Here is a 17,424-nt window from a genome sequence, read left to right as displayed (position 1 = left end):
AGTCCAAAGATGTGGGCAGGGCCCTGCTGTCTCTGAGGGTCCTAGGGGAGAATCCTTCCTTGCCTCTTCCAGCTTCTGGGAGCCCCGCACATTCTTCGACTTATGAAGCCACACCTCCAATCTCTGCCTCTGTCTTCACATGAGTCTTCACGTTTGTTTGAGGCCCCTGTCGATTTCTCTCCCCCGCCCCCCCCCCCAAGCTCTGCTATGCATTTAAAACATTTTTTTTTGTTATGTTTTAGGTATTTTGTAATTGAGAAGATTGTCGAATTATCTAGTTCTTATAGTGCCTGAAATAGAACTCCCCAGGGGTGGGGAAGACTGCACAGATAAACACATAATTTTCAGTGTTCACAGATCCACTGAAGCCCTTATGGGTCCCCGAAGATGAGTCAATCAGATAATGGAATTCCTACTGCTGTTAGATATCAGATCTACTCTGGGTAACTTAGAATCGCGGCCCAATCAGAATGCATCAGAGACAAAGGTTGGTCTTTCTGATATCTTTAAATCAATCACCCCTCCATCTAATTCTCCCATAATGTGGGGCTCTATGGAAAGACCTGTGAAACACTGTGCCTGGCACATAGTAAATACTCAGGAAATATTTGCTGACTAAATGTTGAATGTATTAACTGAGTCATTGTGTCACAAGACACCTCCTTGATGGCAGTAAACTTCCCTCTCTATTGATGTGACCAACCCCCAGGCCAGTGTTGGAGGAGTCGTTAAAACATTGGTACAGCCCTAACCGGTTTGGCTCAGTGGATAGAGCATCGGTCTGCTGACTGAAGGGTCCCAGGTTCGATTCTGGTCAAGGGCATGTACCTTGGTTGTGGGCACATCCCCAGGAGGGAGTGTGCAGGAGGCAGCTGAATCAATGTTTCTCTCTCATCGATGTTTCTAACTCTCTATTCCTCTCTCTCTCCCTTCCTCTCTGTAAAAAAATCAATAAAATTTATTTTAAAAAACAAAAAAAACCACCCCCAAAAAACACCACATTGATACAGAAAAATGAGTGCATTGGGAGTGTATGCAATGGATAGTCATTTCAGATTATTTGAAGAAAGTTTCTTGTGGAGGGTATACTTGGGGTTGAATTGTAAAATAAAAACATAGCTGCTCCAAAGCTTACATATGATTACAAATATAAATATCCAACATTTATGGGACACTTACTATGTACCATTACTGTTCTATGTTCTCTCCATTTATTAATTCACTAGAGGCCTGGTGCACGATTGGGGCTGGGGAGAGACCATGGGAGGGCTCCAGGGCATATCCAGACTGACTCACCCAGTCCCAATCAGCTGGACCCCAGCAGCAAGCTAACCTACTGGTCGGAACATCTGCCCCCTGGTGGTCAATGCATGTCATAGCGACAGGTTGAATGGTTGGATACTTAGCATATTAGGCTTTTATTATATAGGATTAGTTTATTGAATCCTCTCAACACCCTAGGAGGTGGATACTTTTATGATCTTACTTTATAGATGAAGAATTGAGGCACAGAGAAATGAAGTAACTGTCTAAAAGCAATAGAGCTGGAGTTCAAACTCAGGCAATGTAGCCCGATAGTTCGTGTGCTAAACTCTTATGCCATAGTGCCTCAGCTGCGACCTAGGTTCCTCTGCACAGAGCTGCATATTGTTCCACAGAACATGTCCCGTGAAGCCTCTGAGCCTTTTCTGTGCGCCTCTCTACCTGAAATGACCTGTTCTTTGTTTCTTCACCTGCGAACTCTTATTCATCTTTTTAGACTCAGCTGAGATGCTTGGTGCCTCCAGAAACTGACTCTAGTTTGGACAATGGCAACAAGGACAAAGAGGAGGGGAATCATTTATATTCCATGATTTAAAAAAAAAAATCAATGGAGTTGATTATTGAAGCCAACAAGGAGACATCCATGTTGCCTCTCTTGGCCTGTGGCTCTGGAGACTGGGCTAAAACCTTGTGTGTGTCTGTGTTTGTGGGGCAGGGGGGAGTGTACATATGGGAGGGTAGATTAGGTCATGTTTTAGGAGTTTTAGGAAGCACTCTTTGCATCTCCGTTCCTAGCTTGCCTTCCATTGGGAAAGCAGATGTAATTGGTGGGAAGTCAGTCATAGTCTCCGAAGTATGATTTGGGTGGCGCTACAAAACCCACCTGCCCGGTGCACTTTCTTTTTTGTGTGAAAGCTCCAGTTTTGGGGATAAAATGTTGTCCCCTAACAGGCACATTTTACACCCAGGTACTGAGTTCATACTATGTACTAGATCCTGTGCTGAGTGTGGTCCATGTTTTTGTCTATTTTAATCTTCACTCTAATCCTAAGAAACAGGTGCAATAATAATTATATATTTTACAGATGAGGAAATTGGCCTCTGACAAAAACAGGAACATAGGAAGGAAAGAAAGAAAGAAAGAAAGAAAGAAAGAAAGAAAGAAAGAAAGAAAGAAAGAAAGGAAGGAAGGAAGGAAGGAAGGAAGGAAGGAAGGAAGGAAGGAAGAAAGAAAGAAAGAAAGAAAGAAAGAAAGAAAGAAAGAAAGAAAGAAAGAGAGAAAGAAAGGAACCCAGCAAAATCAGGAGTCACACCGACTTAGGAGCCCATGCTTTAAAATATATATTTTATTAATTTCAGAGAGAAAGGGAGAGGGAGAGAGAGATAGAAACATCAATGATGAGAGAGAATCATTAACCCGCTGTCTCCTGCAGGCCCCACACTGGGGATCGCCTGCAACCCAGGCATGTGCCCTCCTGGTTCAGAGGAGGGCAGCCACTGAGACCCGCGCTCTTAAGCATTCCTCGCTTCCTTTCATACTTAAGCCTCGCGTGTATATATCCTTTCCCGGCGCTTCTTGAAGTAGAAGGGGCCATCGGGGGAGACAATTGCTTCCTCCCAGCAGCAGGAATTACTTTACTAGAGAATTTCTGAGCTGGGGAGGAATCACTCTTTTATGCAAATTCCCGAATAATAAATTTGTCCCAGGAGAGAAGGGTAATCTAAGCGCCGCGTCCCGACTTGCGGGGGTCAAGGTGTGCCTCTGGGGATTCACAGCGCTGGCTCGGACGATCTGAGAGCGCAGGGCCCCCGCCCAGCCCTCTGCTCGCCCGGCCAGTTCCGCCCCCCTTGGGCGGCTGTGTGCTGCTGTCCGCCGTCTGGCCTTTGGGCCATCATGGGCCATCGGGCCACCAATCAGGCGCGCACGGCTACGAGGTGGGGGGTGGAGGGGCTGCCCCGCGTGGGAGGAAGTGCGCGGGCGAGCCGCCCCTGGCCGTGGGAGCCGCGCTCTTCCCGCAGGGCTGACTCAGCCGGAAACAGCCGGGCCGCCCGTAACGGGAAGGGAGGGGTCTGTCCTCACCTTTACCCCTGAACCCAGACGGAGAGGCAGGGCGAGTCCCCCAGACCGACCGCAGGAACCAGCATCCCTGCTGGCGGGCGGGGGCAGGGCGGGAAGGTTTGGCGATGGAGAACCACGTCTGCCCCGTCCCTTAGACGGGAACGCGCAGCCGCCTCCGAAGCCACCCTCTTCGCAGGCCTTAGGAGAGGGGTCTGTCTTAGACTGTTCTCCGCGTGGAGCCGCCTCCAGAAGGCGATGGTCCCCAAACTCAGCGAGGCAGCTGCTCCCCCTTCCTGAGGATGACGACACAGCAACCTGAAGAGGAACCCTGGGGAGCCCCCAGAGCCTGGGCCAGAATCGCAAAGCCCCCGAGGACGGCAGAGTCCAGTCCAACTCCTGCTTCCGCCACCAGAGGAGTCGGGCTCTGTTAGCAGGTGCTGCCTGCAATCCAGGCACCTGCGGCTGCAGCAGGGAAATGAGTGGGCAGGAAGGAGGTGAAAGGTCCCTGTCCAGCTAAGCCTCCTGCACCGATGACATCAGCACTCTGGGCTTGGCAGGGAGGGCCGGGGTGACTGAGTCTTTCCCAAAAGCTGGGGAGGGCATAGGTCTTGCCCTGGTCACAAGCAGGTCAAGGGCTTGAAGCCTTCATGTGCTTCTCAAAAGCAGTGCCTCCTTGGGGATATTTCTACCCTGGCTAATTTTTAAAAAATACATTTTTATTGATTTCAGAGAGGAAGGGAGAGGGAGAGGGAGAGAGAAACATCAATGATGAGAGAGAATTATTAATCGGCTGCCTCCGGCACGCCCCACATTGGGGATCGAGCCTGCAATCCAGGCATGCGCCCAGAGCGGGAATTGAACCATGGCCTCCTGGTTCAGAGGCTGATGCTCAACCACTCTGGGTGGGCAACCCTGGCTAATTTTGCTTATAATAATTTTTAATGATTTGAGAGAGAGAGGAAGGGAGAGAGACAGATGGCAGGGGGTCGAACTGCAACCTTGGCGCATGGGGACTATGCTCTAACCAACTGAGCTACCTGGCCAGGGCTATAATACTTTTTAAAAAGACAGTGCTGGCCAGTTAACTCAATTGGTTATCAATTGGTCGGAGCATCCTCCCAATACACCAAGGTTGTGGGTTCGATCTCCCGTCAGGGCACATACAAGTATCAACCAGTGAAAGCATAAATAAGTGGAACAACAAATTGATGTTTTTCTCTCAAATCAATATTTTTTTTAAAAAAAAGAAAAGAAAGTAAAGGTTTATTTTTTATAAAAAAGATGGTGAGATTGGTGTTTTAGGTAACTGAATTCCAGGGTAGGGATGGGGGTGAGCATCAGGAATGGCCCAGGGGTCATCAGGGCAGATGGCCCAGGCCATCACGTGGACATTATAGGGCAAGCTTGTTAGATTAGCTGTTCTAACACCCCCATCCCAACCTCCAGTCTTACACAACCGGGGAGCTCCAAAGATTTAAATAGAATAAGCCAAATCTCCTTCTCAATCATGGAGAGAATTCTGGTGTCCAACCCTCACCTATAAAGTAAATATCTCTGTGCTTAAGTTTCTGATGGGAGCAATGAGTCATCCCCAGGTCTCTCAAACCCATATTGAAGTAAGAACATCTGAAACTGCAGGGAATTTTTGTGAAGATTTATTTGAGCCAAACAGAGAATACCCCAGAAACACAAACTCAACAGACTGAGAAAAATGCTTCCAATAAATGACAGATTGCAGTTTATTTTATGCATTTGGAATTAAGGAGGGAAGTAAGGAAGATTAGGTGAAGGTGAGAGAAAATAAAGTGGGGATTGGATTGCAAAACAGTTAACAAGATTAATGCTCTCTGATGTGGTTATGCTGTGAAAGAAGGGTCTGAAAGGGGGCATTGCAAAGGTGTGTTAACCTAGGTCCGTGGTCAGCAAACTGCGGCTCGCGAGCCACATGGGGCTCTTTGGCCCCTTGAGTGTGGCTCTTCCTAAGCCTTAGGAGTACCCTAATTAGGTTAATAACAATGTACCTACCTATATAGTTTAAGTTTAAAAAGTTTGGCTCTCAAAAGAAATTTCAGTCGTTGTACTGTTGATATTTGGCTCTGTTGACTAATGAGTTTGTCGACCACTGGCCTAGGTGCACAGAAACAGTGGACAGGACTTGCTTAAGGCAAAGAGAAACCTTTTACTAAAAGTCAGATGACTGGAGTGATAAAAAGTTACCCACGAAGACCTGCCCAGGTAAGAATTTATGATCAAACCACAACGTGAGGCTACTTTCCATAAAACTCCTTTTTCGTCCACATTCAGAATGCGTTCAGCACCCTCTTGCTGTCACCTCACTTCTGATCCACTGCCCCTGGTGGGTGAAGGGTTAATATAAGTCCCACCTAAGACTGGAACTTTCTCATCAGGGCTGCTGAAATGCAAAGCATGTCCACATGACAGCCAAGAATCAAACCATGCCCGGCCGGTGTGACTCAGTAGTTGAGCGTCTACCCATGAATCAGGAGGTCATAGTTCGATTCCCGGTCAGGGCATATGCCCAGGTTGCAGGCTCAATCCCCAGTGTGGGGCGTGCAGGAAGCAGCGATTAGTGATTCTCTCTCATCATTGAAGTTTCTATCTCTCTCTTCCTCTCTGAAATCAATGACAATATATTTAAAAGAAAGAAAAATAATCAAATGAGGCCTGCCATCTAGGTAGGATTCTAGCCTGGGATCATGAGGGTCTTAAGAAGGTAGTGTCTACTAGTATAGGTAGCAAGATAGGGAAGATTAGTGTAGGACTCACACTGTCGTGGTGTGCATGTGTACATACATACACACACACACACACACACACACACACACTTCCAATAAAGAGTCTTTACCTGTGGTAGGACTTCAGTAAATTACAGCCGTTCTCAACCTGTGGGTCGCGACCCCTTTGGCGGTCGAACGACCCTTTCACAGGGGTCGCCTAAGACCATCCTGCATATCAGATATTTACATGACGATTCATAACAGTAGCAACATTACAGTTATGAAGTAGCAACAAAAATAATTTTATGGTTGGGTCACAACATGAGGAACTGTATTTAAAGGGCCAGAAGGTTGAGAACCACTGACCTCGATGGTCTGTTCACTGCCCAGGAAACGTTCCATTCCAGTCAAGGGCACATGCCCGGTTTGTGGGCTCGATCCCTGGTAGGGGGCATGCAGGAGGCAGCCAATCAATAATTCTTTCTCATCATTGATGTTTCTATCTCTCTCTTCCTCTCCCTTTCTCTGAAATAAATAAAAATATTTTAAAATAATAATAATAATGTGCTTGAGGTTGAAGATTGGGCAGACACAGATGGTTAGACTCTGTGCGTGCGTGTGTGTGTGTGTGTGTGTGTGTGTTTCACACATCCATGAACACTGGTGTTTCCCTATCCTTTAGGTCTGTCATGGAAGTAAGGAGGGAAGCCAGGGGAAGAACAAACATTGAGATAGATACCTTACGGTTTTTATCTTACATTGAGATACATACCTTACGGTTTTTATCTTATGTAATCCTCACAACTCTGCAGTGTAGATTTTGCTATCTCTGTTTTAAACTTGCCAGAGGACACTGTAATAATTTGTGGTCCTGATGGTAATGGTCAAATGTAATAATTTGTGGTCCTGATGGTAATGGTCAATGTCTGCTCTATCAATTCAGGTTGACCCCTAATTCAACCTGAATTAGGGTTCAGCATGTAGGACAGGGCACAGAAGAAAAGCACTGATTGAACCCAGTTCAGAGGAATGGTTAAGTGCTCAGACTATGGGGTCAAACTGACCAAATTCAAATCCTACCTCTAGCCCTTTCTGTGTGGCCTTGGCATTAGGGTGGTACCCATAATGCTTCAGTGCCCTTTTCCCCCCAAAAATGCCATCAAGTTCCCTTTATTTTTTTTCTAATATGTTTTTATTGATTTCAGAGCGAGGAAGGGATAGGGAGAGAGAGAAATATCAATGATAAGAGAAAATCATTGATCAGCTGCCTCTTGCACTCCCCCTACTGGGGATTGAGCCCAAAACCCTGGCATGTGCCCTGACCGGGAACTGAACTGTGACCTGGTTCATGGGTCAACGCTCAACCATTGAGCCACACCAGTTAGGCAAGTTCCCTTTATTAAGTAGCCAGGTCCAGACAAATTAACACATATTTATGTCCTAACCACATAGCCATTTGAAAAAATAATAAATTGAAAGAAAAATGTTAATTCAATTAAAGTTACCACAATTAGGTTACTACAGTTGCTCATGGGATATTTGTGACTGTTGGGCATTGCATCACTTTTCTAACTCTGGAACCAGATTGAACACCACCACATTTATTTCCTGTTCCACATTGACCTCACCTTGAAAAATCCAGTTTGCAAAGTCATGATGTCACAGATAGGACTGTACCACCATCTGCTGTAGAATCGGTGAACTGCCTTGAGCTAGTAGTTCACAGATGGAGAGTATTGCTGTTGCCCTGAAATTTTTCAAATATCCTGCGGAACCCCACTGTGGCAACTGAAAGCACCTTGGTGCATAGTTTGGGAACTGTGGTATCAGCTGGAAATTTTACTCGTCCTTCCTGTGCCTTGGTCCCTCACCTGCAGCATGTGGACAGTAATACTCAGCTGATGGGATGTGAATGAAGTTTAAATGAGGTGTTTATAAAGCACTTACACAATGGCACTTGATACTGTCCATTAGAACCATCTGGGATCAATATATATAAAAGCCTAAGCAAGTGAACGACCAGTCAACCAGTCACTACGACGTGCACTACCACCAGGGGACACATGCTCAACGCACAGGATCAGGCTCCCTCCTGTCTGGATTGGGCCGAAACCAGCTATCCAACATCCCCCGAGGGGTCCCAGATTGAGAGAGGGTGCCCTCCAGGCCGAGGGACCCCACTGGTGCACGAATCTGTGCACTGGGCCTGTAGTAGTTAATAAAAACCTCAAATGGCCTAAAACCCTAACAACAGATCTGATGTAATTGGTTGGGGTGGAGGGGCCCACTATGGGAGTTATTTTTTAAAAAATGCATATTTTTATTGATTTCAGAGAGGAAGGGAGAAGGGGGGGAGAGAGAGAGAAACACAATAATGAGAGAGAATCATTGATGGGCTGCCTCCTGCACCCCCCACACTGGGGATCAAGCCCACAACCTGGACAAGTGCCCTTGACCGGAATCGAACCTGCTGATGCTCTAGCCACTGAGCCAAACCAGCTAGGGTGGGGGTTACCAGCTAGGGTGGGGGTTACTTTTTTAAGTATCCTAAGGGATTTTAATGTGTAGCCAGGACATAGTAAATAAGCTATTTTTTTAATTAAATATATTTTATTGATTTTTTACAGAAAGGAAGGGAGAGGGATAGAGAGTTAGAAACATCGATGGGAGAGAAACATCGACCAGCTGCCTCCTGCACACCCCCTACTGGGGATGTGCCCACAACCAAGGTACATGCCCTTGACTGGAATCGAACCTGGGACCCTTCAATCTGCAGGCCGACGCTCTATCCACTGAGCTAAACCGGTTAGGGCTAAATAAGCTATTTTTAAAAACAAAAGTAATGCTTTTATTATGCTCGGGCAGAAAGAACACAAGCCTAGGTGTCCAAAGGCATGGATTCTATAACTTTTTTTCATTTACAGGCTGTTTGATCTTGGGCAAATCACTTGCTGTCTCTTAACCTGTATTCTTCCATGTAAACTGAGGATAACTTCTGTCTAGTCTTAATTCACAGGGCTATCAGGACATGTGAAATGTGTGTGAAATGGCTCTTTATTTTATTTTATTTATTCATTTATTTATTTCTTTATTAAAAAAATATTTTTTTACTGATTTCAGAGAGGAAGGAAGAGGGAGAGAGAGATAGAAACATCAATGATGAGAGAGAATCATGGATCTGCTGCCTCCTGAATGCTCTACACTGGTGATCGAGCCCACAACCTGGGCATATACCCTGACCGGGAATCGAACCGAACCATGACCTCTGGTTCATAGGTCAACGCTCAATCACTGAGTCATGCCGGCTGGGCTGAAATGACTCTTTAAATTGTATACCAATGTAAGGCATTATTGGGAAGTAAAAGATGTGATCTCTTTCCTCAAAGAATAACAAACACTTGAGGGCCACTGCCCTCAGCTGGTCTGTACACCAGTGGGAGACCCACAGACTCACAGCTATGAAGATGGAAAGAGATGGCCTGGGTTCATAAGGCCTCAGTATGAGAGCCAAATGGCCCAATGGTTATGGAGTCACTGCAGTACTAAAAAGTCCCAGTGGGGGCAGCCTAGTCTCAGTTCCAGACAAGGGTTTGTGTATGGCCATCCACGCCAATCTGTTTTTAAAAATGTTACGTGAATGTTTCCAGATTTTATGTATTTTTATTTGCCATTGTATCATAATACATAAAGTAATTGCTAACTCAAGAATTCAAACCAGAACAGCAATGTGAGAAGTAAAAGAAATGAAAGCTAATCTTTACTTCCTTAAGGCTCTCTCTCTTTTTTTTAATATATATTTTATTGATTTTTTTACAGAGAGGAAGGGAGAGGGATAGAGAGTTAGAAACATCGATCAGCTGCCTCCTGCACACCCCCTACTGGGGATGTGCCTCTAACCAAGGTACATGCCCTTGACCGGAATCGAACCTGGGACCCTTCAGTCCCCAGGCCGACGCTCTATCCAGTGAGCCAAACCGGCTAGAGCTCCTTAAGGCTCTTTGGCAGTAGATCTTAGCAGAAAGTTTTTTCTAGATTTCTTTTTAATCAACATTTGGACTTTTGATGATTACATCCATATTCATCCATACTGGGTTTATATTTCATCCACGCAAATTAGATGTGCACATGTAATGAAAGCAGTAGCACTGCACTAGTTTTAACCAATTAACAGGAACTCATCATCCTTTTACTCTAAACATAGCCCAAGGTCACAGGAAATCAAGTCCCAGGCCCCCAGAACTAACTCTCTGCAGAGTTTGTATGAAAGTGCCCAGGGCTTCTATTTAGCTCCAAGTATCATGATAATAGCTACCATTTATTAAGCCATTACTATGTGCCAGATGCTTCATTTACAAACTGCTACTCTTCATAGCATATTATCAGAGGTCATAACCATCCTCATTTTTCAGAGAATTTCTGCCCCCAGTCACACAGCTGATATAGAGGGAGTTTCCAGCTAGGCCTTTGTCTGCCAAGCTCATGGTAACTCGCTGTAACACTCAGTTGTTCTCCCAGGAGCTTTGGCTTGGAGACTCTCTGAAGTCCAGGCCAAGGCCTCCGGCAGCATGTGGAGAGGAGGCGCCCTTTCCCACAGCTCCCGGCTCTATCCTGCAGGGGCTGCCCTAGAGCTTTTTCACCCTGACGCTCAGAGGATTCCTGGCACCTACTCCCAGAAGGAAATCTGAGTGAACGAGGGCAGGGCTGGGATAACAAAATGAATCCAAGGAATGAAGTAAGTAAGGGGCAGAGGCCTGAATTTTCAGTCTCTTGTGGGACCTTGATGGAAACTCCGTTTATAAGCAGTGTGGGCTCTTCCTGAATCCAGGAAATAGGACAGCCGGGGGTCTGTCTCTATGGCGGCAAGGCCTGTGCACCCAGCCAAGGCTTTCTGTGGCCACTGGGAAGGGGGTGTTGAAAATCTTGGACAGGACTAATCTTTAGAGTAATGCAATGCTTTTATGTGAACCCTTTTCACTTCAGGTTGCCCTACACGGTCTGATTTATATAATAATATAAATCAATATATTATTGATTTCAGAGAGGAAGGGAGAGAGATAGAAACGTCAATGATGAGAATCATTGATTGGCTGCCTCCTGCATGCCCCCTACTGAGATTGAGCCTGCAACCCGGGCATGTGTCCTTGACCAGAATCAAACCCAGGACCTTTTAGTCTGCAGACTGACGCTCTATCCACTGAGCCAAACCAGCGAGCGCACCCTGCACCTTTTAAGAATGAACATTTATCTATATTACATATGGTAGGCAGTGAAGCTGTTCTCCAAAGTTTTTGAGTTTTTGTTGGTCCTTATTTTATTTTATCTTTCTCTCACTCTTTTTTAAAAAAAATATATTTTATTGATTTTTTACAGAGAGGAAGGGAGAGAGATAGAGAGTTAGAAACATTGATGAGAGAGAAATATCGACCAGCTGCCTCCTGCACACCTCCTACTGGGGATGTGCCCACAACCAAGGTACATGCCCTTGACCGGAATCGAACCTGGGACCTTTCAGTCCGCAGGCCAACGCTCTATCCACTGAGCCAAACCGGTTTTGGCTTTCTCTCACTCTTTTAAAAAAAATCTTTATTATTGAGAGTATTATAAGATGTCCCCCCCCTCCCCTGCCTCTGTAATCCCCCCTCCACCTGGTTCCTGCCCTGCCCCAGGCCTTCACCACCCTTTTGTCAGTGTCCATAGGTAAGATCTTTGGTTAATCTCCCCCTCCTCCCCCTTCCCTCTGAGGTTTGTCAGTCTGTTCCATGTTTCCATACCTCTCATTCTATTTTACTCACCAGCTTATTTTTCATTAAATTTCCTGTTCATTTATTTTGATTTTTAGGTTCAATTGTTGATAGATATGTATATATTGCCATTTTACTCATATTTCTTCTTCTTCTTCTTCTTCTTCTTCTTCTTCTTCTTCTTCTTCTTCTTCTTCTTCTTCTTCCTCCTCCTCCTCCTCCTCCTCCTCCTCCTCCTCCTCCTCCTCCTCCCTCCCTCCCTCCCCCCTCCCTTGTAGGTAACTGATTGTTTTTCTCTTGCTGCTTTTAAGATTCTCTCTTTGTCTTTAACCCTTGGCATTTTAATTATGATGTGTGTTGGTGTGGGCCTCTTTGGGTTCCTCTTGTTTGGGACTCTCTGCACTTCCTGCACTTGTAAGTCTATTTCTTTCACCAGGAAGGGGAAGTTTTCTGTCATTATTTTTTCAAATAGGTTTTAAATATCTTGCTCTCTCTCTTCTCCTTCTGGCACCCCCATGTAGTAAATGTTGGTATGCTTGAAGTTGTCCCAGAGGCTCCTTACACCATCTTCATATTTTTGGATTCTTTTTTCTTTTTGCTCTTCTGGTTTTGCTTCCTCATATTCCAAATTGTTGATTTGATTCTTGGAATCCTCTCCTCTACTGTTGAATCCCTTTAAGTTATTCTTTATTTCAGTCAGTGTATGCTTAATTTCTGACTGATCTTTTTTTTATGTCTTTGACATTCTTAAAAGTCCCGCTAAGTTCCTTGAAGCTCTCTTTTAGTCCCTTGAAGCTCTCATGAAGTTTCTTGAGTAACCTTATAACTGTTGTATGTTTGTTTCCCCCACGTCCTGCGTGGTTCAGGGTTGAGGATCTGGAAGAGGAGCTGCACACAAATGAAAGAGAAGAGACAAGAGATAATTTGGAAATATTGGGGGGCCAGGCGGGCAAGTCCAACTCAAGGGGAAGGACTTCCACTGGTGCCCAGGCCTTGCCAACCTTTTATTCAATTTTGGTTAAACATAAAACCCTTAGTCAGGCAGGTAATTGCAGTAATAGATAGGCTATCATAAAGGTCAGTAAATATTAGAAGGATTTACTCTGAGACTATTTGGTCAGGAAATAGCATGAGCCCCCATTGTCAGGACTAGACAATCAGTGCATAACTCAGGCCCTGCCATGGGTTCAAGGGTCACCAGCATTCTGGGATCCTTGTTTGCACTTCTCTGCTAGTGAAGACAATGGGTGGCCTCCTGCATATAACCATTGTTTTGAACTCTGTATCCAGTAGTTTGCTTGCTTCCATTTCTTTCATTTGTGACGTTTCTTTATCTCCACATTTTGTCTGCTTTCCTGTGTTTATTTCTATGTATTAGGTAGAGCTGCAATGTCTCCTGAAATTGGTAGAGTGGCCTTGTGTAGTAGGTGTCCTGTAGGGCCCAGTGGCTCAGCCTCCCCAGCACCTGAGCTGGGCACTCTAGGTGTGCCCCTGTGTGCACAGTCTTGTTGTAATTGAGCCTTGATTGTTGTTGGCGTCACTGGGAGGAACTTATCTCCAGGCCAATTGGCTGTGAGGACCAGCTGAGACTACAGTGGATGTACTGCTGTGCAGGAGACACCTTATGGAGCAGGACTTGCTTCAGTGGGGCTTTGGTGCTCACTGAGTCTTCCCCTTGAGTGTGTTGCTTGGGGATGTGTAGAGTTATAATCTGGCATGGTATGTAGACCATTTTCTTCCTCGTTGTGATTCTTCTTCATGAAGACTAGTTCTCCCTTGACAGCCTCAATCTCTGTGTCCAGCTGTAGCCAAGTGATATCGATGTCATCGGTACCTTTTGGAGCCCACTGATGTCACTCTCCACAGACTGTCGCATGGCCAGCTCCATCTCATACTTGAGTCTGAGGTCTTCAGCAGCAAGACAGGCATTGTCAATCTGCACAATAATGCAGGCATTGTCCACAGAACTTGCAAAGATCTGAGCCCTCAGGTCCTAGATCAAGCATGTCAAGCTCAAAGGCTAACACAGGCCAAAGAAACAGGGCATGCGGCCCATGGGTCAAGAGTTTGACATGCTTGGCCTAGATGATCTTGAAGTAATGCCTCCAGCCTCTGACCTTGGGCCCCGTCTTCTCTAGGTGTTCCTGCATTTTGCTCTTCAGTCCCGATTATCAGCCTCCAGGCTCCTCACCCTCTCCAGATAGAACTTAGATTGTCATTCAGGCATTGCACAGTCTCCTTCTCTCTCTGGATGTCCCTATGCCCTCTGGACCCCTGAACCACCAACTGCCCCAGATGCTGGTGGAGTGGGACAGAGATCTGGGAGCCTGAGCTTGCATAGACACTGGCCATGCTGCTGGCTAGCCAGGCCTAGTGGCTGGGCGACTGCATGGAGCCCAGAGTCCAATAGTTGGTGGAGAAGCTGGCGTGGGTGCTGAAACTCATGTTGTTGGGGAGGAAGACGAGAAGCCAAGTCTCAAGTTTGGGCCATTGGAATAAATGAATGGTTTAAGGAGCAGTTTGTGCAGAAAAAAAAAGGATTTTGGAGACAGATAGATTACAATGAAATATTAGCTCTGCCACTTACTATATGTGTTATTTTAAACAAATTTTGAAATTCTTTTTCTAACACTTATTAGAATGGCAAACAAACAAACAGACCATACCAAAAACAGAGCAACTAGAACTAGGGATGCAAAATGGTACAGATACTTTGGGAAACAGAATAGCAGTTTCTTATAAAATTAAACATGCACTTATTATATGTCCCATCAATCCCACTATTTACCCAAGAGAAACGCAAACTTATGTTTACACAAAAGCCTGTATGTGAATGACTATAGAGGCTTCCTTTGTAACTGCCCCAAACTGGAAACACCCCAAGTGTCCTTCAACTGGTGAGTGGATAAGCAACCCGAGATGCAGCCATACAGTGGAACACTACGGTACTTGACAATGAAAAAGGAGCTGCTGATAAAGGCAACAATGAAGACGAATCTTCAATGCACCATTCTAAGTGAAAGAAGTCAGGCTTGAAAGTCTACATATTATTTGATTCCGCTTAGAGGTCACTTTGGAAAAGGCAAAGGTATAGGAAGACCGATTAGGGTGGGTGAGGGACAAGTGACTACAAAGGAGTAGCACAGGTAACAGGAACTGTTTGATAGCTTGATTGTGATGGTGGTTACAGGACTCTGTACATTGTCAAAACTCAAAACTGTATGTCGAAGTGCATTTTACTGTTTGTAAATAAATTTGTCTTTCAGGGGAGAGCGTGAACACAGTCCCTCCCAACCACAAATTATGCAGTCAGGTTTCCCACATTGAGGACATGGTAGGGATCAGCACATCTGGAGTGCAATAGACAAGCCTCGCCTTGGGAAAACCACCTTCATGATCATTGTATCTCCCCTGCCAGGTAAGTACGTAAATAAAAACTTAAAGTAAATCAAAAGCCAGACATGAAAGGCCACATATTATATCATCTCATTTATAAGAAAAGCCCAGCATAGGCAAATATATAGAGACAGAAAGTGGATTAGTGGCTGCCAGGAGCTGGAGGGAGGGAAGAATGGGGAGTGACTGCTAACGGGTGTGGGGTTTCTTTGTAGGGCGATGGAAATGTCTTGGAATTAGTGGTGATGGTTGTATAACCTTGTGATTATTACAAATCATTGAACTGTGCCCTAGCTGGTTTGGCTCAGTGGATAGAGCGTTGGCCTGTAGACTGAAGGTTCCCAGGTTCGATTCCGGCTAAGAGCACATGCCCAGATTGTGGGCTCCATCCCCAGTGTGGGGCGTGCAGGAGGCAGCCAATCAATGATTCTCTCTCATCATTGATGTTTCTATCTCTCTCTCCCTCTCCCTTCCTCTCTAAAATCAATAAAAATATATTTTTTAAAAATCATTGAACTGTACACTTTTAAATGGCAAATTTTGTGATATGTGAATTATATCTCAATTTTTAAAAGTAATTTTAAGATAACCTTTCTCAGCCAATTTTCCCACGAGATGCCTGGGGTCATCAGGCCCACCTCTTACCTTGGAGCGGGTAGAGCTGTTGCCTCCCTGCCTCACCCCAAGGTTGCTCTTTCTGATACTTTGGTGCTTAGCCCTCCCGGTGGCTCCGGGCCAAGCTGCAGACGCACCTAAGGGAGAGGAAAGCGGTGCTGTGGATACAGCGCCAACCTGCAGGTAACCAGGTGGGGCTGGAGGCCTGCACAGGGCCCTGGGGACCAGCCAAGAAGAGCAGAGTGGGGCAGCATGCTCCCAGAAGTGCCCTGGGATGGATTGGGCAAGGGGGAGGCAATGCCTGGAGGCAGAGGGAGGCTTGGGGGAGTGAGTGGGCCTGGAACTACCACTCCTGTGACTGCCCTCCCCCCCAACGTCCAGGCTTTCTCCTCAAGGTGGAGGCCCTGTTCACCTCTCTCCTTCCTGCCCTCGGTCCTGCTTGCCCATTCGAACCTGAGGCGGGAGAAGACAGGGGCTTAGGCAGGCAGGGAGGGAGGGTGGGGCTCTTTCAAACTTGAGAACCCACATGGCACCCCAGGGACTGAAAAGTACCCACAGCAGCCACTCCCCAGGCCAGGCAATGCAGTGACCAGGCTGGGGTCTGGCCTGGTGGTCTGGGCCCACACTGGCAGCACCAGCACCCTGCATCCTTCTGCTTTCAGTTCCTGGGCAAGAGGCAAGGGTGGCTTGGGGTGAAGGCCAGGGCTTGCTGTGGCCATGACAATGTCAGGGCCTCCCAGGCCAGAGAAAAGTGAGGTTTGCACTTCACTTACATTTTTCTTATGAGGCCAGGCTAGGAAATAGTTGGAAATAAAAGCAATGGTGGGCGGGCAGACTACCCTCAAAGACAGGCTCTTGTGCCACCTGTGCTCCTCGGGGTGAGGGGAAGGGCATCTCAGTGCAGAGGATGCTGTGGTCATGGGTGCAAGGAGGTGCAGTAGTCTTGGCATAGATCTTTCCTGGGTGGGTGATCCCCACCTATGGCTCCACTCCACCTGCACCAACTCTTCATGACCCAGCCTCACCCTCACTGGAGATGCAAAAGCCCTGGAGGCCAGGGCTGGGACAAGCAGGGGAGAGGGGGGAGAGGCCTGGGGCTGGTCCTTAGGTATTGCTTCCTCCCATTGACCCCCATCGCTTGGACATGGGTGGCTGGCAGGGGTGGGAGTGAGACCAGGGTTGGGGCTCCTCCACCTGCAGGACCTCTGATCTCTCATCTTCGAGGCTGTTCTTTCTCACCTGACCTCACCCACTCCCCAAGGGCACAGGTGGATGAGCCCTTGCCTCCCAGTAGCCTTTGGGCAGCACCTGGCGATTCTCTTGGTGCTTTCCCCCAATCCCAGGTCCCGCATCATCTCCTCTGGCCTAAAACCCCGCCTCACTCTTTCTTTCTCCTGCCCTTCATGCTCCTGCCCTTCAGGCTCCTACCCTTCATGCTCCTTTCCAACCTTTTCTGACCCAGCTCCTGGCTGCTGCTCCAGGGCCCTTCTTCCCTAAATGTAGATTGCGGAGGAGAGACACCAGCCAGGAAGTGAGCTTGTGTGCTAATCCCTGGGGCCTGGCTCCTCCCTCCTCAGACACACACCAGCCTTTGCCCTCCCAGTATTTTAGC

At 46.7% G+C, this 17,424-nt stretch overlaps 1 non-coding gene across 1 annotated transcript; it reads right to left on the bottom strand.

The window, feature by feature from the left end:
* Window positions 1-15,064: 15,064 nt before the first annotated feature.
* LOC111824075 lies at window positions 15,065-15,227 on the bottom strand. The gene has a single exon (XR_002827177.1). It is a non-coding gene; the product is annotated as a U1 spliceosomal RNA (small nuclear RNA).
* Between the last annotated feature and the right edge of the window lie 2,197 nt (window positions 15,228-17,424).

This window comes from Myotis lucifugus, unplaced genomic scaffold (genome assembly GCF_000147115.1).
Source record: "Myotis lucifugus unplaced genomic scaffold, Myoluc2.0 scaffold_878, whole genome shotgun sequence".
NCBI classification, from domain to species: domain Eukaryota; kingdom Metazoa; phylum Chordata; class Mammalia; order Chiroptera; family Vespertilionidae; genus Myotis; species Myotis lucifugus.
Note: the sequence above shows the minus strand (reverse complement) of the source record. Positions and strands in the feature narration are given on the sequence as shown.